The sequence below is a fragment of the Somniosus microcephalus genome, chromosome 6 (assembly GCF_052327205.1).
Source record: "Somniosus microcephalus isolate GS21.2 chromosome 6, FLI_Smic_1.0, whole genome shotgun sequence".
NCBI classification, from domain to species: domain Eukaryota; kingdom Metazoa; phylum Chordata; class Chondrichthyes; order Squaliformes; family Somniosidae; genus Somniosus; species Somniosus microcephalus.
In genome coordinates this window covers 115,801,293-115,820,286 of record NC_140992.1, presented here as the reverse complement: position 1 = coordinate 115,820,286, position 18,994 = coordinate 115,801,293, and positions in this window count along the sequence as shown.

Sequence of the window (18,994 nt, the reverse complement as noted above, 5' to 3'; positions counted from 1 at the left end):
CACAGGGTTTACATACCAGTGTGGTCACCACCGGTACTACAATGTACAGGAGCCATCAAAAAGTAGTCCATCACCTTAAGGTATCCTCTTAAGGTGGTACAGGTTACATACACTACAGTGCCAGTATGGGATTGCTCTCTGGGTGCAGTGACAGTGTGGGATTGCTCTAAGGGTGCAGTGACAATGTGGGATTGCTCTCTGGGTGCAGTGACAATCTGGGATTACTCTGAGCATGCAGTGACAGTGTGGGATTGCTCTCTGGGTGCGGTGACAGTGTGGGCTTGCTCTGTGCATGCACTGACAGCGTTGGATTGCTCTGTGCATGAGGTGCCAGTATGGGATTGCTCTCTGGGTGCAGTGACAGTGTGGGATTGCTCTCTGGGTGCATTGACATTGTGGTATTGCTCTGAGGGTGCAGTGATAGTGTGGAATTGTTCTGAGGATGCAGTGACAGTGTGGGATTTCCCTGTGCATGCAATGACAGTGTCTAGTTGCACACTGGGTGCAGTGTCATTGTGGGATTGCCCTGAGGATGCAGTGACAGTGTGGGATTGCTCTGTGCATGCAGTGACAATGTGGGATTGCACTGTGCATGCACTGACAGTGTGGGATTGCTCTCTGGGAGCAGTGACAGTGTGGGATTGCTCTATGCGTGCAGTGTCGGTGTGGGATTGCCCTGTGCATGCAGTGACAGTGTGTGATTACTTGCTGGGTGCAGTGACACTGTGGCATTGCCCTGAGGATGCAGTGACACTGTGGGATTGCTCTCTGCATGCAGTGACAGTGTGGGATTGCTCTGTGCATGCAGTGACAGTGTGGGATTGCTCTGTGCATGCAGTGACAGCGTGGGATTGCTCTCTGGGTGCAGTGACAGTGTGGGATTGCTCTATACGTGCAGTGACAGTGTGGGACTGCTCTGTGCATGCAGTGACAGTGTGGGATTGCTCTGTGCGTGCAGTGACAGTGTGGAATTGCTCTGTGCGTGCAGTGACAGTGTGGGATTGCTCTGTGCGTGCAGTGGGACACAGGCAGGCCATAACATAAAGCAGGTGGAACGTCCAACATTCAATAGCATTTATTTTAGGTGAGAAATCCTTTGATACTTATAAAGACACAGCTTGTAGCTATTGTGATCTTAGAAATGGCTGAAGTGGAGGGAGAGGTCAGTAGGTGTGGAATATATTTTCTAAGGGTGATTACCCCAGAAGTTTTCGGTATTTTTTGGCAGTTTGGAGCCTGCTCTATTTCTGCTTTCAAACCAAGACTAGTTTTTCCTGGGAGACTTAGTGTTATATCAAAAATGACTTTGATGCAATTTACATAGAACTTTCAACACTGAAACAGGCCATTCGGCCCAACTGGTCTATGCCGCCATTTGTGCTCCACATGAGCCTCCTCCCACCATCTTTCATCTCATGCTATCAACATAACTTTCTATTCCTTTCTCCCTCCCTCTGTTTACAGTAGAGGAAGAGGATAGCATGCCGGACATCCCAAGGAAACTAATATTGAATCATGGACGGGGACTCACTAAAAGTAACGTAAGCAAAATAACAGTAATGAAGAAAATAATGGCACTAAAGAGTGACCAATCCCCAGGACCAGATGGTTTCCATCCCAGGGTTTTAAAGGAAGTAGGCGAGAACATTGCAGATGCCCTAACTATAATCTTACAAAGTTTTATTGATTCGGGAACCATTCCTTAGATTGGAAAATTGTGCACGTCACTCTGATATTTCATAAAGGTGAGAGAGAGAAACCAGGGAATTATAGATCAGTTAGCCTAAAATCTGTTGTCGGAAAATTACTAGAGCCTATAATTAAAGATAGAGTGACTGAACACCTTGAAAATTTTCAGCTGACCAGAGAGAGCCAGCGTGGATTTGTGAAAGGTAGGTCACGCCTGATGAACCTGATTGAATTTTTAAGAGGTGACTAAAGTAGTGGACAGGGGAATGTCTATGGATGTTATTTATTTGGATTTCCAGAAGGCATTTGATAGAGTCCCACATAAGAGACTGCTAACTAAAGTTGAAGCTCATGGAATTAAAAGCAAATTATTGACCTGGTTAGGAAATTGGCTGAGCGGCAGGAGACAGAGAGTAGGGATAATGGGCAGGTACTCAAATTGGCAGGATGTGACAATCCGCAGGGATTGGTGTTGGGTCTCAACTATTCATCGTATTTATTAACGACTTAGATGATGGGATAGAAAGCCACATATCCAAGTTTGCCAATGACACAAAGATAGATGGCTTTGTAAGCAGTGTAGATGGAAGCATAAAATTGCAGAGGTATTATCCCATACAATCCCTCTACACCTCCATCCCCCACCAGGATGGCCTGAGGGCGCTCCGCTTCTTCCTTGAACAGAGGCCCAACCAGTCCCCATCCACCAGCACCCTCCTCCGCCTGGCTGAACTTGTTCTCACTTTGAACAACTTCTCCTTTGACTCCACTCATTTCCTCCAAATCAAAGGTGTTGCGATGGGTACCCGCACGGGTCCTAGCTATGCCTGCTTTTTCGTGGGATATGTGGAACACTCTTTGTTCCAGTCCTACTCGGGTCCCCTCCCTCACCTCTTTTTCCGATACATTGATGACTGTATCGGTGCCATTTCCTGCTCTCGCCCTGAACTAGACAATTTCATTCACTTTGCCTCCAATTTCCACCCTTCCCTCACCTTCACATGATCCATCTCTGTCTCTCCCCTTCCCTTCTCCGACTTCTCCGTTTCCATCTCTGGGGATAGATTATTGACCAACATTCATTACAAGCCCACTGACTCCCACAGCTACCTGGACTACACTTCCTCCCACCCCGCCTCCTGTAAGGACTCTATTCCATTCTCCCAGTTTCTCCATCTCCGCTGCATCTGCTCCGATGATGCCACCTTCCACACTAGTGCTTCCAACATTTCTTCCTTTTTCCTCAACCGAGGATTCCCCTCTACTGTGGTTGACACAGCCCTCGACCGTGTCCGTTCTATCTCATGCACTTCTGCCCTCACCCCTGCCCCTCCCTCCCGGAACCACGATAGGGTTCCCCTTGTCCTCACCTTTCACCCCACCAGTCTCCACATTCAACGGATCATCCTCTGCCATTTCCGCCACCTCCAACGTGATCCCACCACCAAACACATCTTCCCCGCCCCTCCCCTTTCAGCATTCCGTAGGGACCACTCCCTCCGAGACACACTAGTCCACTCCTCTATCACCCCCAGCACCCCTTCCCCTTCGCCCGGCACCTTCCCGTGCAAGCGCAGGAGATGCAACACCTGCTCTTATACCTCCCCCCTTCCCACTGTCCAGGGCCCCAAACACCCCTTCCAGGTGAAACAACGATTTACTTGTACTTCTTGCAATCTAGTATACTGTATTCGCTGCTCATGATGTGGTCTCCTCTACATTGGGAGACCAAACGCAGATTGGGTGACCGCTTTGCAGAACACCTCCGTTCAGTCCGTAAGGGGGACCCCGAGCTTCCGGTTGCCTGTCATTTTGATTCACCACCCCATTCCCACTCAGACCTCACCGTACTTGGGCTCTTGCATTGTTCCACGGAAGCTCAGCGTAAGCTCGAGGAACAGCACCTCATCTTCCGATTAGGCACTTTACAGCCTTCCGGACTCAATATTGAGTTCAACAATTTCAGATCATAACCTCGGCCCCTATTACATTTTTACTTATATTTTTTATCCACAACTTTGTTTTGTGCCCTTCCCCCTTTTTTTCTCTCTCGCACATGGCAGCTGTCTCTCATTCTGCCAGTGCTTTTCACACCTAATCTAGGGCCGTCTTTTGTCTCCACTAATCCTATCACCATCTCGTCTCATTTTGAATACCTCTTAATGGCTCTTCACTTCTCTTTTGTTCTTTCATCCCCATTTCCCAGCCCCCAAACTGGCCTTTTAATCTGTTTCATTTCCTCTGTTTTTTCAGTCCTGATGAAGGGTTTCGACCTGAAACGTTGACTCTATTTCTCTCTCCACGGATGTTGCCTGGCCTGCTGAGTTTTTCCAGCATTTTCTGTTGCAAAGAGATATTAATAGATTAAGTGAATGGGCAAAACTGCCGCAAATGGATTTCAATGTAGGTAAGTGTGAGGTTAACCACTTTGGACCTAAAAAGGATAGAATAGGGTATTATTTAAATCGTGAAAAATTAAAAACAGTGGAGGTCCAAAGAGACTTGGGGGTCCAGGTACATAGGTCATTAAAATGTCATGAACAGGTACAGAAAATAATCGAAAAAGGCTAATGGAATGCTGGCCTTTATATCTAGAGAGCTAGAATACAAGGGAGTTGAAGTTATGCAGCAGCTATACAAAGCCCTGGTTAGACCACACCTGGAGTACTGTGAGCAGTTCTGGGCACCACATATTAGGAAGGATATATTGGCCTTGGAGGGAGTGCAGCGTAGGTTTACCAGGATGATACCTGGGTTAAATTACGAGGCGAGATTACATAGAAACATAGAAACATAGAAGATAGGAGCAGGAGTAGGCCATTCGGCCCTTCGAGCCTGCTCCGCCATTCAATGAGATCATGGCTGATCATCCAAATTCAGTACCCTGCCCCTGCCTTCTCCCCATATCCCTTGATCCCTTTAGCCTAAAGAAATATATCCAACTCTTTCTTGAATATATTTAATGAACTGGCCTCCACCGCCCTCTGTGGCAGAGAATTCCACAGGTTCACCACTCTCTGGGTGAAGAAATTCCTCCTCATTTCAGTCCTAAATGGCTTACCCCTTATCCTTAGACTATGACCCCTGGTTCTGGACTCCCCGGCCATCAGAAACATCCTTTCTGCATCTAGTCTGTCCAGACCTGACAGAATTTTATAGGTTTCGATGAGATCCCCTCTCAATCTTCTAAACTCCAGTGAGTATAAGCCCAATTGACACAATCTCTCCTCATACGTCATTCCTGCCATCCCAGGTATCAGCCTGGTGAATCTTCGCTGCACTCCCTCCATGGCAAGAACGTCCTTCCTCAGGTAAGGTGACCAAAACTGCACACAATACTCAAGGTGCGGTCACACCAAGGCCCTGTACAACTGCAGCAAGACATCCTTGTTCTTGTACTCGAACCCTCTTGCTACGAAGGCCAACATACCATTTGCCTTCTTAAACGCCTGCTGCACCTGCATGCTTACCTTCAACGACTGGTGCACAAGAACACCCAGGTCTCTTTGCACTTCCCCTCCTCCCAATCTATTGCCATTCAAATAATAATCTGCCTTCCTGTTTTTGCCACCAAAGTGGGTAACCTCACATTTATCCACATTATAGTGCATTTGCCATGTTTCTGCCCAATCACCCAACCTGTCCAAATCGTACTGGAGTTTCACGACATCCTCCTCACAGCTTACCCTCCCACCCAGCTTTGTGCCATCTGCAAATTTGGAGATATTACATCTAATTCCCTCGTCCAGATTATTAATATATATTGTGTACAGCTGGGGTCCTAGGACCGATCCTTGCGGTACCCCACTAGTCACTGCCTGCCACTCGGAAAATGACCCGTTTATTCCAACTCTTTGCTTTCTGTCCACCAACCAGTTCTCTATCCAAGCCAATACCTTGCCCCCAATCCCATGTGCCTTAATTTTGCACGCTAACCTCTTATGCGGGACCTTATTGAAAGCCTTCTAAAAGTCCAAATACACCACATCCACTGGTTCTCCCTAATCTATTTTACCAGTTACATCCTCAAAAAATTCCAGTAGATTAGTCAAGCATGATTTACCTTTTGTAAATCCATGTTGACTTTGTCCGATCTGTGGAAGTACAGTTTCTCACTTAGACACAAAATGGCTTCCTAGGCATAGAATAAAAACTCAAATGGCCGACAGCATGATTCACTAAAGGCAAGGGGATGAGACATACATACTCCTTATCTGTGACAAGCTTAACAAGGAGCCTCAGTTACCAAACAAACAGCCAAGGACATGATAAGGTAAATATCGGCCCACGGGTCCAGTTGGTACAGTGAGAGAACAGAGGGAACAGAGAGATCCCATAATAAAGGATTCGTTAATCTTATCCCAAGGTATTTCCGTTCGTTATTCTAACGCAGCCCGGAATACGTTGTTTCAATAATTCGCAAGGTCTGTGCCTTTGTAATCAGTTATGATTCAATACTATGTCATGTGGCATAGAAAGCCTGTTTTGCTTTTTACTGTATAAATATGTTACAATTTCTGTATTACTTTGAAGAGGTCTGATGTAGCCCTTGTCTACACAACTCTTCCCTTGCAAGCAAATAAAGCCTGTCTTTAACGATACTTTGTGTTTAAGAGTCTTACTAGGGAGTCGAGACTTCGACAGTTACTTGGAGGTTCCACCGAGATCGCTTGCTGCCTTTCGGTAAGTCACAGACAAGGACATCGTGAATCTCTAATGACAGATCCTGAATGGCCACAGTGATGCTTTATCACATAAAAGGATTTCTCATTAGATATTAAGTTGGTGTGGTCTGTTTCTTCCGACGGGAGTACTGCGATCTAGTTAAGACTCATGTTTTAAGACTTGAGTTGAATCCTGTAACTTTTGCTTCTTTTATTGTTGACCACTGAAGGGAGGAGAATACTGACAACTCAAGTCTTTAAAGGAAAAAAAAGTATCGGGCAAAGAAGGCAAGAGGAAAGTCGACAGGGCTGAGTCCCATAAGGTACCAAGTTAAAACTGCAGTATCAAGGGTGGGTCCCTTGAGCCGGGGCTGAGTCCCGCGGCAGAAAGTATCGTTTGAGAATTGTCACTGTAATTTTTTTAAGATCTGTATTATCGGGTTCAGGACTTTTCTCCGTTGAGATACCTTCTACGAGGGTTCAAGCCCCTCGCATTAAAGCATAAGGATTCTATTGTTTTCCATTTTTTGTTGACTATTGACAGCATTAAGACAGAAAACTCTCACATAAAGTGTAAGTTAAACGTTAAGGACTCAGTTTGTAGTGGCGTATAACGCAAACTGAGAATTGACTATTTGTTTAGTTTAAAGTATAAGATAAATGTCTGAATATTTGGTCTGTTTGCCTGTTTGGGCAGCTGCATTGCTTATCATTTCTTTGACTGTTGTTATTACTTGTTATTTTTCATCACTTGTGGTCCTTTGGACAGTCAGTAATAATCGTAAGGGGGTAAGGGGTGAAACTTGCGATCTAGAAGAAGAGAGCCTAGTTTTTAAAAAAAAACAAACAAACTAAGATGGGAGCTGCACAGAGCAAGATCCCGGAAAAGGGAACTCCCGCTTCTTATGTCTTTACCTACTATGGTCAGATATCCACAAATGATTTACCTAAGTGGGCTAGATGGACAAAGAAAGACAGACACCCTTTCCCCGTGGATGGTACATTCAATCTAGATAGAATCACGTGTCTAGAAAACTGCCTAGCAGGCAGAGACCCACGTAGAAGGGGTGCAAAATCAGTAAATTGGTCTGCCTTCTCAGACTGGAAAAGGGAAGCAGAAAAACGTAAAGAGCGCAGCATATTAACTAGCAAAATTGAGAACAAAAATAAGAAAAGAGAGCTAATGAATAAATTGACTAAACAAGAAGAGATTACACTAATGCCTTTAAGACAAATCCCGAAGCCCACCGCCCCTTCTTGTGAATATCCTCCCATTCCCACAACTCATTCCAGTAATGACGAGGATGAGGGATGGTTCAGAAGACCAACCCCGCCTCCTGACTACGAAGTACAACAACCAGCCACACCAGCTGCTGAACCACCTGACCCCGGTGCTGCAAGGCAGGAGAACAGACCCAACACTAGGTCTGTGACTGCCAGTCAATCAAACCAAGGAGGAGCTGAACGAATTGGTGCTTTTCCACTCAGACGTTTCCCCAATGTCCACAATGCTGACGGAGCTCCAGTCGCTGTCCACCGCTCATGGACAGCTGGTGAGCTTAGGACAATAATTCATGAATTACCTGATCCCACAGAGAACTTAGAAAAGGCAATTAATGAGCTCAAAAGTATCATTATCTGCCACCAGCCCACCATTGTGGATGTTGATCAGCTATTTAGAGCTTGGTTAAAAGACACCAAATACCGCCTTTTGACAGAAGGCGTAGGCCAGGATAGGTTTCAGCTTTTCGAAAACCATAGAACAAATCAAGGCTGGAATCCAGAAACCTTACCTGATGATGCATTCTGGACTGAATTATATAGAGTAATGCATATCAAATTCCCTAAAAGGATGAATTGGACAAAGATAATTGAGACAACTCAGAAAAGGGATGAAGACGTTGAGGATTATATGGAAAGAATGGAAGCAGTTATGGGACAGCATTCGGGTATGACAAAAGAAAATTATCAAATCCCTTTAATTAATGCCCTTGTAAATGGCCTCAGAACAGAGCTTAAGGAACCGTTGACTTTAGTTTGCCTTGACTGGAGACATAAAACCATTCCTGAATTGACACAAATCTTGAAAGGAATACAGGAAAGGAATAAAGATCAAAAGAATAAAGTTTCTTTGTTAATGGAGCAAGCAGCTTCTCCAGCCCCGACCGCCCAGACTACTATTTACTACCAGGGTCAGAACAGGGGACGAGGTAGAGGATATAACAGAGGTAGATTCAGAGGCAGGGGTAGAGGTGGTGGTGGCAGGGGCCAGTGGAACGGAGGAGGAAATACAAGCACATGTTTTAATTGTGGTCTGATTGGCCACTGGAAAGCCAATTGCCCTTACCCAACACCGCACAATCAAGGTTGGGAAGGTACACCCAACAATATGAGTACCCAAGCCCAGCTTCACAATCGTCCGCAGGCAAATTTCACTACAGGAAATCCCTGGGAAACTCAAAATACGGGAGGTCAATCCAGAGTCCCAGTGCAAAATTATTCAGCATGACGCAGAGACGCAGCCTCAGACGTTACCAACCTCCTGCAGTTACCCTTAGTGTCAATCAGTTATTAAATGTTAGGCTCATACAGGTAGTCAGGATCAGATATCCTTGGGTAACGAGCGATCAGATAGAGCTGCTAAATCAGCCGCTCTGTCAGATACAGGGCCACACGTCTCAGCCTTTGTTTTGCGTCAACAAAAATCAGATAATGACCCACCTTCTATTAATGATGTTTTAGCCTTTCAGTCACAAGCTAACTCGGACGAAGTGTTAAGTTGGGCAAGGGATTTTTGCTTTAAAACGCCTGAAGGGATATGGGTTCACCATGACGGCCGCATGGTGGCTCCAAAGTCTTTACTTCCATGGATTGCCCGATGCGTTCATGTTTTCACGCATGCGGACAAAGGGGGGATGGCAGACTATATTAATCAAACATGGTATGCACCAGGTATTTCGGCAATTGCAAAACAAATCAGTGAAAGGTGCACCATTTGCCAGGAAATGAATCCAGGCAAGACAGAGAAGGTACAAGCTGCCTCCCACCCAAATCCATCAGGCCCTTTCGTACATTTACAAATGGATTTTATTGAATTACCTCCATGTTTAGGATTTAAGTATGTGTTAGTAATTATAGATATGTTTTCAAGATGGGTCGAAGCCTTTCCATGTAAAAAGAATGATGCTGTAACAGTAGCAAAGTGCTTGTTAAAAGAAATCATACCAAGGTTTGGAATACCTATGCAGCTTTCAAGCGACAGAGGATCGCATTTCACTGGAGCAATTATAAAAGAACTATGTAAAGCTTTGCAGATTAACCAGCATCTTCACTGCAGTTATCATCCACAATCCGCAGGACTGGTGGAAAGACATAATGGAGTGCTGAAAAATAAACTTTCTAAACTTTGCAATGAAACCGGACTTAAATGGGTCGAACTATCACCCTTAGCATTGATGATAATGCGAGCAGCAACTAACAGGACAAATGGACTGTCTCCACATGAGATTGTTATGGGACGACCCCTAAGACTGCCATTTTCGGCACCATTTACGGTGAAACAAATGGACATTCATAAAATGGACGAGGCTATGCTAAACTATTGCATCGCATTAACTAAATGTATTTCCAGCTTTCACCAACAGGTAAAGGAAACTCAAACGAGTCCAGCAGAGGGAAAGTGCCACGACTTGGAACCTGGAGATGACGTCTACGTGAAGGTTTTTAAGAGGAAGAACGGTCTGCAACCACGCTTCGAAGGACCATATCAAGTGCTCCTGACTACAAACACAGCCGTAAAAGTCAAGGAAAGATCTTCCTGGATTCACGCATCCCACTGCAAGAAGGCACCGAATAGAGACAATTGAATTTTGAAAGACTCTAACAATGAAGACGTTACTTATATTTTGTATACTAATCGGACTACTGAGTCTAATATGCCAAGGAGATGGGGAAAGATCCCGAAAGAAACGAGAATTACACATGAATACTTTTTTGTACATGTCTTACGAATATGCTAGACGCAGTAAGTCAGTATGAAAACCCAAAGAACCAAGGCTGGGCTGACTGGATATTGGGAGGATGGCTGGGATCAGTGGGACAAATATTATTGCATGGACTGGTAGTAGTAATAGCCCTGATTGTATGCATTGCTCTGTTTGTCACAATGATTAAGTGTTGTTACAATAGGTTGGGCAAGGCAGTCTTGCCTACGATGAATATGATGATACAGAGAGAAGTAAGGTCAGTAGAGGAAAAGAATGGTCCCCTGGATGAGGAACTGAAACGATTGAATAAAATACAATTATAGGGATTAGAAAACTTAGACAAATATATACATATATATACTCCACATGCTCTCCTCTTTCTGCAAAACACATTTTCCATTTACATGGGAACTGCAGGCTAGGAAAAAGAGAGAGGACTCCCTTCAACAACAAGCCAGTGTCGTCGACTTTGTATATCACTTGGTCCGCACTTTGGGGGCTTACATAGAAGCACTTGTGCTTAGGAGAACCCCACAGGTTAGTTATAAACTGTGTGGGCCATGAATTAGTCCTCCTCTATAAGCTGCTGTTCCCTATCTTTTAGAAAGTGCATCGTGGCACTAGAACTGCAGGCTAATATAAGCTGCAGGGAAATTAGAACACTGCAGGCTAATATAAGCTGCAGAAATACAAAGACATAAACCTGAAATCAAATCAAACATAATTAAACCCTACAAAAACACACGCCCAAACACTAAGAATAGACAGAGAAGAAAGACGATCTTAAACAAGGTCAACCATCAATACAGGTAAATTCCGGGGGTGGTTCCAAACGGAAAAGAAGTCGGTATCCTTGGCTAAAATCTAAATTTAGTACGAGGACCGATAAGAAGAGGTTAATTTCAGTTATGTTGTCCTAGTAAGGACAAAAGGGAGGAATGTGGACGTACAGTTTCTCACTTAGACACAAAATGGCTTCCTAGGCATAGAATAAAAACTCAAATGGCCGACAGCATGATTCACTAAAGGCAAGGGGATGAGACATACATACTCCTTATCTGTGACAAGCTTAACAAGGAGCCTCAGTTACCAAACAAACAGCCAAGGACATGATAAGGTAAATATCGGCCCACGGGTCCAGTTGGTACAGTGAGAGAACAGAGGGAACAGAGAGATCCAATAATAAAGGATTAGTTAATCTTATCCCAAGGTATTTCCGTTCGTTATTCTAACGCAGCCCGGAATACGTTGTTTCAATAATTCGCAAGGTCTGTGCCTTTGTAATCAGTTATGATTCAATACTATGTCATGTGACATAGAAAGCCTGTTTTGCTTTTTACTGTATAAATATGTTACAATTTCTGTATTACTTTGAAGAGGTCTGATGTAGCCCTTGTCTACACAACTCTTCCCTTGCAAGCAAATAAAGCCTGTCTTTAACGATACTTTGTGTTTAAGAGTCTTACTAGGGAGTCGAGACTTCGACAGATCCTGTCACTGCTTTCCAAGTGCTCTGCTATTACATCTTTTATAATGGACTCTAGCATTTTCCCCACTACCGCTTTTTCTCTGCCACCTTTTTTGAATAGTGGGGTAACATTAGCTACCCTTCAATCCATGGGTACTGTTCCAGAGTCTATTGAGTTCTGGAAGATGACCAGCAATGCATCTATTATTTCTAGGGCCACTTCCTTAAGTACCCTGGGATGTAGATTATCAGGCCCTGGGGATTTTTCGGCCTTCAGTCCCATCAATTTTCCGAACACCATTTCCCTACAAATACTGATTTCTTTCAGTTCCACCCTTTCATCAGACCCTATGTTCCGCGGTATTTCTGGGAGGTTATTTGTGTCCTCCTTTGTGAAGACAGAACCAAAATATGTATTTAGTTGGTTTGCCATTTCTTTGCTCCCCATTATAAATTCCCCCGATTCTGACTGCAAGGGACCTACACTTGACTTCACCAATCTTTTTCTCTTTACATATCTATAAAAGCTTTTACAGTCAGTTTTTATGTTCCGTGCAAGCTTACTCTCATATTCTATTTTCCCTTTCTTAATTAATCCCTTTGTCCTCCTTTGTTGAATCCTAAACTGCTCCCAATCCTCAGGATTATTGCTTTTTCTGGCCAATTTGTATGTTCTCTCCTTGGATCTTATGCTATCCCTAATTTCCCTTGTTAGCCATGGTTGAGTCACCTTTTTTGTTTTATTTTTATGCCAAACTGGGATGAACAACTTCTGTAGTTCATCCATTCGGTCTTTGAATGTTTGCCATTGCCTATCCACCATCAACCCTTTGAGTGCCATTCCCCAATCAATCCTACCCAACTCGCTCCTCAGACCATCGTAGTTTCCTTTATTTAAATTGAGGACCCTAGTCTCTGAGTCAACTACTTCATTCTCCATCTTAATGAAGATTTCGATCATATTATGATCGCTCCGACCCAAGGGGCCTCGTACAACAAGATTGCTAATTAATCCTTTCTCGTTACATAATACCCAGTCTAAGATGGCCTGATCTCTGGTTGGTTCCTCGACATATTGGTCCAGGAAACCTTCCCGTAAACACTCCAGGAATTCCTCCTCCACAGTATTGTTACTAATTTGGTTAGCCCAATCTATATGTAGATTAAAGTCACCCATGATGACTGCTGTGCCCTTATTGCACGCTTCTTTAATTTCCCTTTTAATGCCATCCCCAACCTCCGCCTTACTGTTTGGAGGTCTATATACCACTCCCGCTAATGTTTTTTCCCCTTTGTATTTCTCAATTCTACCCATACAGATTCCACATCATCAGAGCTACTATCCTTCATTACAATAGTGTTAATCCCTTCGTTAACCAGTAATGCTACCCCTCCTCCCTTTCCTTTTTGCCTATCTTTCCTGAATATTGAATACCCCTGGATGTTGAGTTCCCAGTCTTGGCCATCCTTGAGGCACGTTTCCGTAATCCCAACCAAATCATATTCGTTTACCTCTATTTGCGCAGCCAATTCATCCACCTTATTACAAATGCTCCTCGCATTAAGACACAAAGGCCTAGAAATTCAGTATAGCCACTTTTGGGGCGGTAAAGTCGGGCGGTAGAGTCGGGCGGCCGCTAAAGTTTGCGCCCGGCGCAAAGTCGAGCCCCCTTCGCCGATATTCAGTTGCATCGCCCTAAGAGGTTGCTGCTGCGCTAAAACAGGCGATGCACGACTATCATTAGGCGCTAAGCCGGCAGCCCGGGGCGCTAACAGCGGAAGTTGGGAGCAGGGCAGGTGCGGCGAGCTGCTGATTGCTGGCAGACACTCTGGCTCCGGTGAGCTCTTAAAGGGGGAGGGTGGAGGGTGGATTTGTCTCCTCCTCCTCCTCCTCCCCCTCCCCCTCCTCCTCCTCCCAAAGAAGGAGTGTTGCAAAACGGCTGCCTTTTCTACTGCAGGAGTGCCCTTTAATTTGCACTCCCCGCGGCCCGCATCAGCTGAGCACCGTTCGACTCAACAGTCGCTAGGGCCGCCAGGCGCACAATGGGGCGGCGCGAGTGAAGTTCCGGTTCTGGGCGCACAAAGGGCATTGCACGACGAAATGACATCATGATCTGCGCGCGCAGATGAGCGCGCGCAATGACTTTGCGCCGGCGCTAAATGTCTACTGAAGTTGGGGCGAGGCGCAGATCGCGCTGCGCCCGGGCGCTAAGCGCCTAGCGCTCGAGATCTACTCCTCCTAAGGCGCTAACGGCTGGCGCAGCCAACTGAATTTCTAGGCCAAAGCCTTCAGGCTTGTTTTTTTAACGCTCTTAGACCTATTAGAATTATTATTTACTGTGGCCACGTTTGATTTAAACCGTTGATTTCTCTGACTGCCACTTTTGTTTTTCTCCTTCCTATCTTTTGCTTTTATCCTTGTTTCCCTTTCCTCTGTCTCCCTGCTCAGGTTCCCAACCCCCTTCCATTTTAGTTTAACCCCTCCCCCACAGCACTAGCAAACACTCCCCCTAGGACATCGGTGCCAGCCCTGCCCAGGTGCAGACCGTCCGGTTTGAACTGGTCCCACCTCCCCCAGAACCGGTTCCAATGTCCCAGGAACTTGAATCCCTCCCCCTGGCACCATTCCTCTAGCCACGTATTCATCTGAAGTATCCTTCTATTTATACTCTGACTAGCACGTGGCACTGGTAGCAATCCTGAGATTACTACCTTTGAGGTCCTGTTTTTTAATTTACCTCCTAACTCCCTCTATTCCGCTTTTAGGACCTCATCCCGCTTTTTACCTATAGGATTGTATTCCCTGGAATTTAGAAGGTTAAAGGGTGATTGTATCAAACTTTTCAAGATATTAAAGGGAACAGATAGGGTAGATAGAGAGAAACTATTTCCACTGGTTGGTGATTATAGGACTCGGGGGCATAGTCTAAAAATTAGAGCCAGACCTTTCAGGAGTGAAATTAGGAAACACTTCTACACACAAAGGGTGGTAGATGTTTGGAACTCTCTTCCACAAATGGCAATTGATGCTAGATCAATTGTTAATTTTAAATCTGAGATTGATAAATTTTTGTTAACTAAAGGTATTAAGGGATATGGGCCAAAGGCGGGTATATGGAGTTAAGTCGCAGATCAGCCATGATCTCATTGAATGGTGGAACAGGCTCGAGGGGCTGAATGGCCTACTCCTGTTCCTATGTTCCTATGTTTATTATTTTCTACTAGAAATAAAACTCATTACACAATTCAATCATTAAAAGTAAGTAAAGTTCACAAGAACATGGTTTCCAGATCAGGCCCCAGGGACTGATTGCCTGCAGCATGGGGGCAACGATCTAATATCCTCTTTACTAGTAATGTCACTCCTTATATTTCCCTGTGGATCTTGACTGTTACTCCACAGCAACAAAGGTGTCTTAACCATGTGGTTATAAACAGGCTGTAAGATTCACAAAATTTAGCAGAACCCCAAAACGGAATGATGACCCTGTTAAAAACAATTTGGACCATTGCAAAAGAAACCTGGAAGATAAAATGCATGGTTGGGCCTAGCAGGAGGATTCAAAGATTAAACACAGACTTGGCATTTTTAAAAAGGGCATGTACAGGCTTGTAGAAAAGGCTGGGACAGGAATGTGGGATCAACCTCTGCAAAGAAACAGTTTTGGATATTCGAGGTAGCCAAACTGTCTGGGAGAAACAATAAATGAAACTCAGCCCCTATCCAGGAATTTACATTCAAATAATGAATCAATGAAAAACCAGATCCAAGACCCATTAAAAACATGCATAAAACAAATCACCCAGCCAACCTGCACAGAATTTCAAGGCCTTACAGGAAATCTAAGATTAGAAGACAATCGAACAACAGTTTAACCACTCAGAGAGACATCCAAAACCACTTCACACATTTAAACCAATTTCAAAGCAATCCCGAAACCAGTTAAATAAATGGGACCAATCAATGTTAACAAGCCCGCCCAAAATTTAACAATGAACCGAGACTGATTTGGCAGGCAGATAAGCAGGCCTCAATTAGTATAAACTAAAGACCTGTCCCCACAAGAAATCAGTTCGATGGGTTCGAACAGTTCGGTAAGTACAGTTCAGCAGAAGGAGTTCAACAGAAACAGTTCAACCAGTTCAAGAAGAAAGGAGAGACCCATTGTTCAAGTTAAAACACCATTGAAACTCGGCGATTTCAGAAGCAAGCATCTGGAAGCAGTTCTCTCTCGAAGAAGAAGTAACACATCATCGGATACCTCGCGGCACCAAGGGCCCCACGAAACCAACAACCAAATATTACCAGAAGCCAACCAGGTAATAATGGGCCACCGCGACCAATAAGAAACCAACTCAGAAGAAACCGAAGATCTGCAAGTTTTTCCACTCTACAAGCTATTCCTGTGTTTGGTGAGCATTATCCCTGATCCTTTAGAGTCCAACTTAGCTAGTAAGGTGGGATTGGGAGGGGTGAAGTATTCTGTCTATTGTTATTTTCCCTCGTGTATGTCGAAGTATTTCCCAATTTTATTAGAGTGTTTAGATTATTGTATTGTATATTTCCTTCTCAAATAAAAAACAAAGTTCTTGTATCAAATTCAGTTGTCTGCTGCAATTTCATTATAACCCCCAGATAAGTCCAGGTCTAGAACCAAGGGAGTGGGAGTGATTCGAACCGCTCATAAGTCAGAGGCGAAGCTGACCACACACACCACCCCTTACATAATGGCGACCGCAGCAGGACCTTGGCAAAAGGGATGTGATGCAGTAGTCACTGTTTTTGAGGAAAGAACGAAGATGGAAGAGAGGATTTCCTCTTACATGTTCGAGAAAGTAAATATAACAAAGAAATGGGTGCTCAGTCTGTTGCGCGCTGAGCATCCGATAGACGCTGCAGCCAAATGGACTGAGAGCAAGGATCATAAAAAGTCTGTGGAGAAAGCCATCTGGTTGGTCTGCTCCCACCGACAGATCCAGCTTTTAGATAAGCGCATTGAGGCACTAACAGAAGAGCTGCGGGAATCAGCTCAGCTGTCTCAAGCAAGGGCTCTAGCAGGGGAAGGATTGTTAGCAGAATTAAATGCCCAAAACCAGGAAAAGATGCAGATAGTAGAGAAACATAGGAACAAACAGGAATACTTTCGGTGTCAGGTCACTGAAGCCAAAAGTAATGAACTAGTGTTACGAGAAGAGAATGCCCGCCTTACCAGGCAAATAAAAAAACAGGAAGAGAGGTTAAGAGACGTACAGGCAGCTTATAAGGTAGCCAGCACTAGGGGTTTTGAAGTGGGAGATCACGGTCCCTGCCAAAAGCAGATCGACAGTTTAAACCTTGCTCTGTCCAGGGCAAAAGGCATGGTATGCCTAATAAGCCCGGGTGCGGCCCGGGTGGACCTGGAAGTAGAAGGGGAAACTGTTGAGACGTCACCTGTGGCGTCGGGGAACAACTCGGTTGGGCAGCAGGAGGGACAGGCAATCTCTAGGGCTGGCAGGGAGTGCACACCACCACCACCTGTGGCGCCGGGTTTTAACTCAGTTTGGCAGCAGGGAGAAGTGGGCAAGCCAATGCAGGCAAGGTCAGAGCCGGGGCCGATATGCCCTGCTCGGCAGCAAAGGTTTGGCCCGCCCAGCGGTGGTGGGGGTCAGGGACCCCTTGAAAGCCAATTTGTGATTCCCCATGGTACCCAACAGCTTAGGGCTATGGTAAGCCACCTGAACAAGCTCACCCAGAAGGGAGACCTCTTGGTCCACTTCATGGAAGTGGAGTAAGCAGCAGGCATCAACAAGTGCGATGACTCTGAGATGGCCAAAATGCTCCGTTTCTCCCTGGATGGCAAATTGTACCAGTCCCTCTCTGCAGAGAGCAAGAAAGGGCAGGGTGGGTACGCTGCCATCCGGGAGGAATTTCTGGAGGCCATGGGTATGAATGATGGTAGTCCTTTCTCCCGTGTGGAGAAGACTACACAGTTAGCAGGGCAGACCCCACAGGCTTTCGCAGACAGACTGTGTACAGGAGTGCCTGTAATGGAGTTCTCAACCGGGCTCACTTGATCCAGAATGAGCTGGTCCACTGGCTCCGAAGCCTGGTGGCAAACAGCTTGCCGTGGATCAGAGCTAAGGCTGAGCTTTGGTTTGACCCGAAAGACCCCCGGGTCACCGAGGGGACAGTGGTCAGACAACTGACCCTGGCTTACCGGAACGGTAGAGGGATAGAAGAGCATCCAACAAAAGGAGAAGTATATGAAATAAAACCTAGCCAGAGCAAGAAAGAGTGGCACCAGGAAGGGGGTAACCCTTCCAATACAAAGCGTAACTGCTTCGGGTGCAGGAAGAATGGGCATTGGAGAAGGGACTGTAGGAATCCATGGAAGGATAACATAGGAAAGAACTCCCCAGCTCCTGCCCTAAAAACAGAGACACCGATCTCTCCCCCCACGCTTGATTCAATAGCAGCTGCGATCCGAGTTTTATTAACTGGCCCAGGGAAGGTAGCCACCGCCACTGGTGCTTTAACCCCATCTGCCCCATACAACCCAGACCTATGACTAGAACCAGCGCAGCCTGTCGACTGGTGCCCCCTTGAATACGATGAGGGGGGCAGGCCCTGTGTTAAGGTGGGGGTGGAGATGGTGCAGGGGAGAAATTTGGTGGACACTGGAGCTTCCAGCACGGTGGTCCATTCGGAAGACCTGACCAATTCACCCAGGTCTAACAAGGTCCCATTTAGCCTAATGGGACTCACAGGGAACGAGCAGGCTGGGGAAATATCCAAACCTTTGGCCATAGATTTAGGATCCCTCCATACCACATGGGAGGGTAACCAAAAGACCGACGAGGTGGCCAAGCAGGGGGCCAGGGAAGGAGAGTTCTGGGATCTCTGTAGAGCAGGTTTGGTAGCCGCAATCCGGGACAAGGGAGGCACACAGTGGGTAGCTTTGGCCCCGGACTTAAAGCAGGTCCAAGCCCAGGATTCCGTCCTTAAGGCCGTCCTGGTAAAGAGAATGGGGAGTCCATAGAAGGCCCATTCGGGGCAGCGGACTAGACTTTAAAACAGGTTCACTGGCAGGCTGCTAGTTACATTAACCAGTGTAAACTGTTTAAACCCGAGAAAGGGGAACAGCCAAAAGAGGTGAACCGTTTTAAAAATAGAGATCATCAGTCTGCGGCTGTGGCAGGCTCACAGA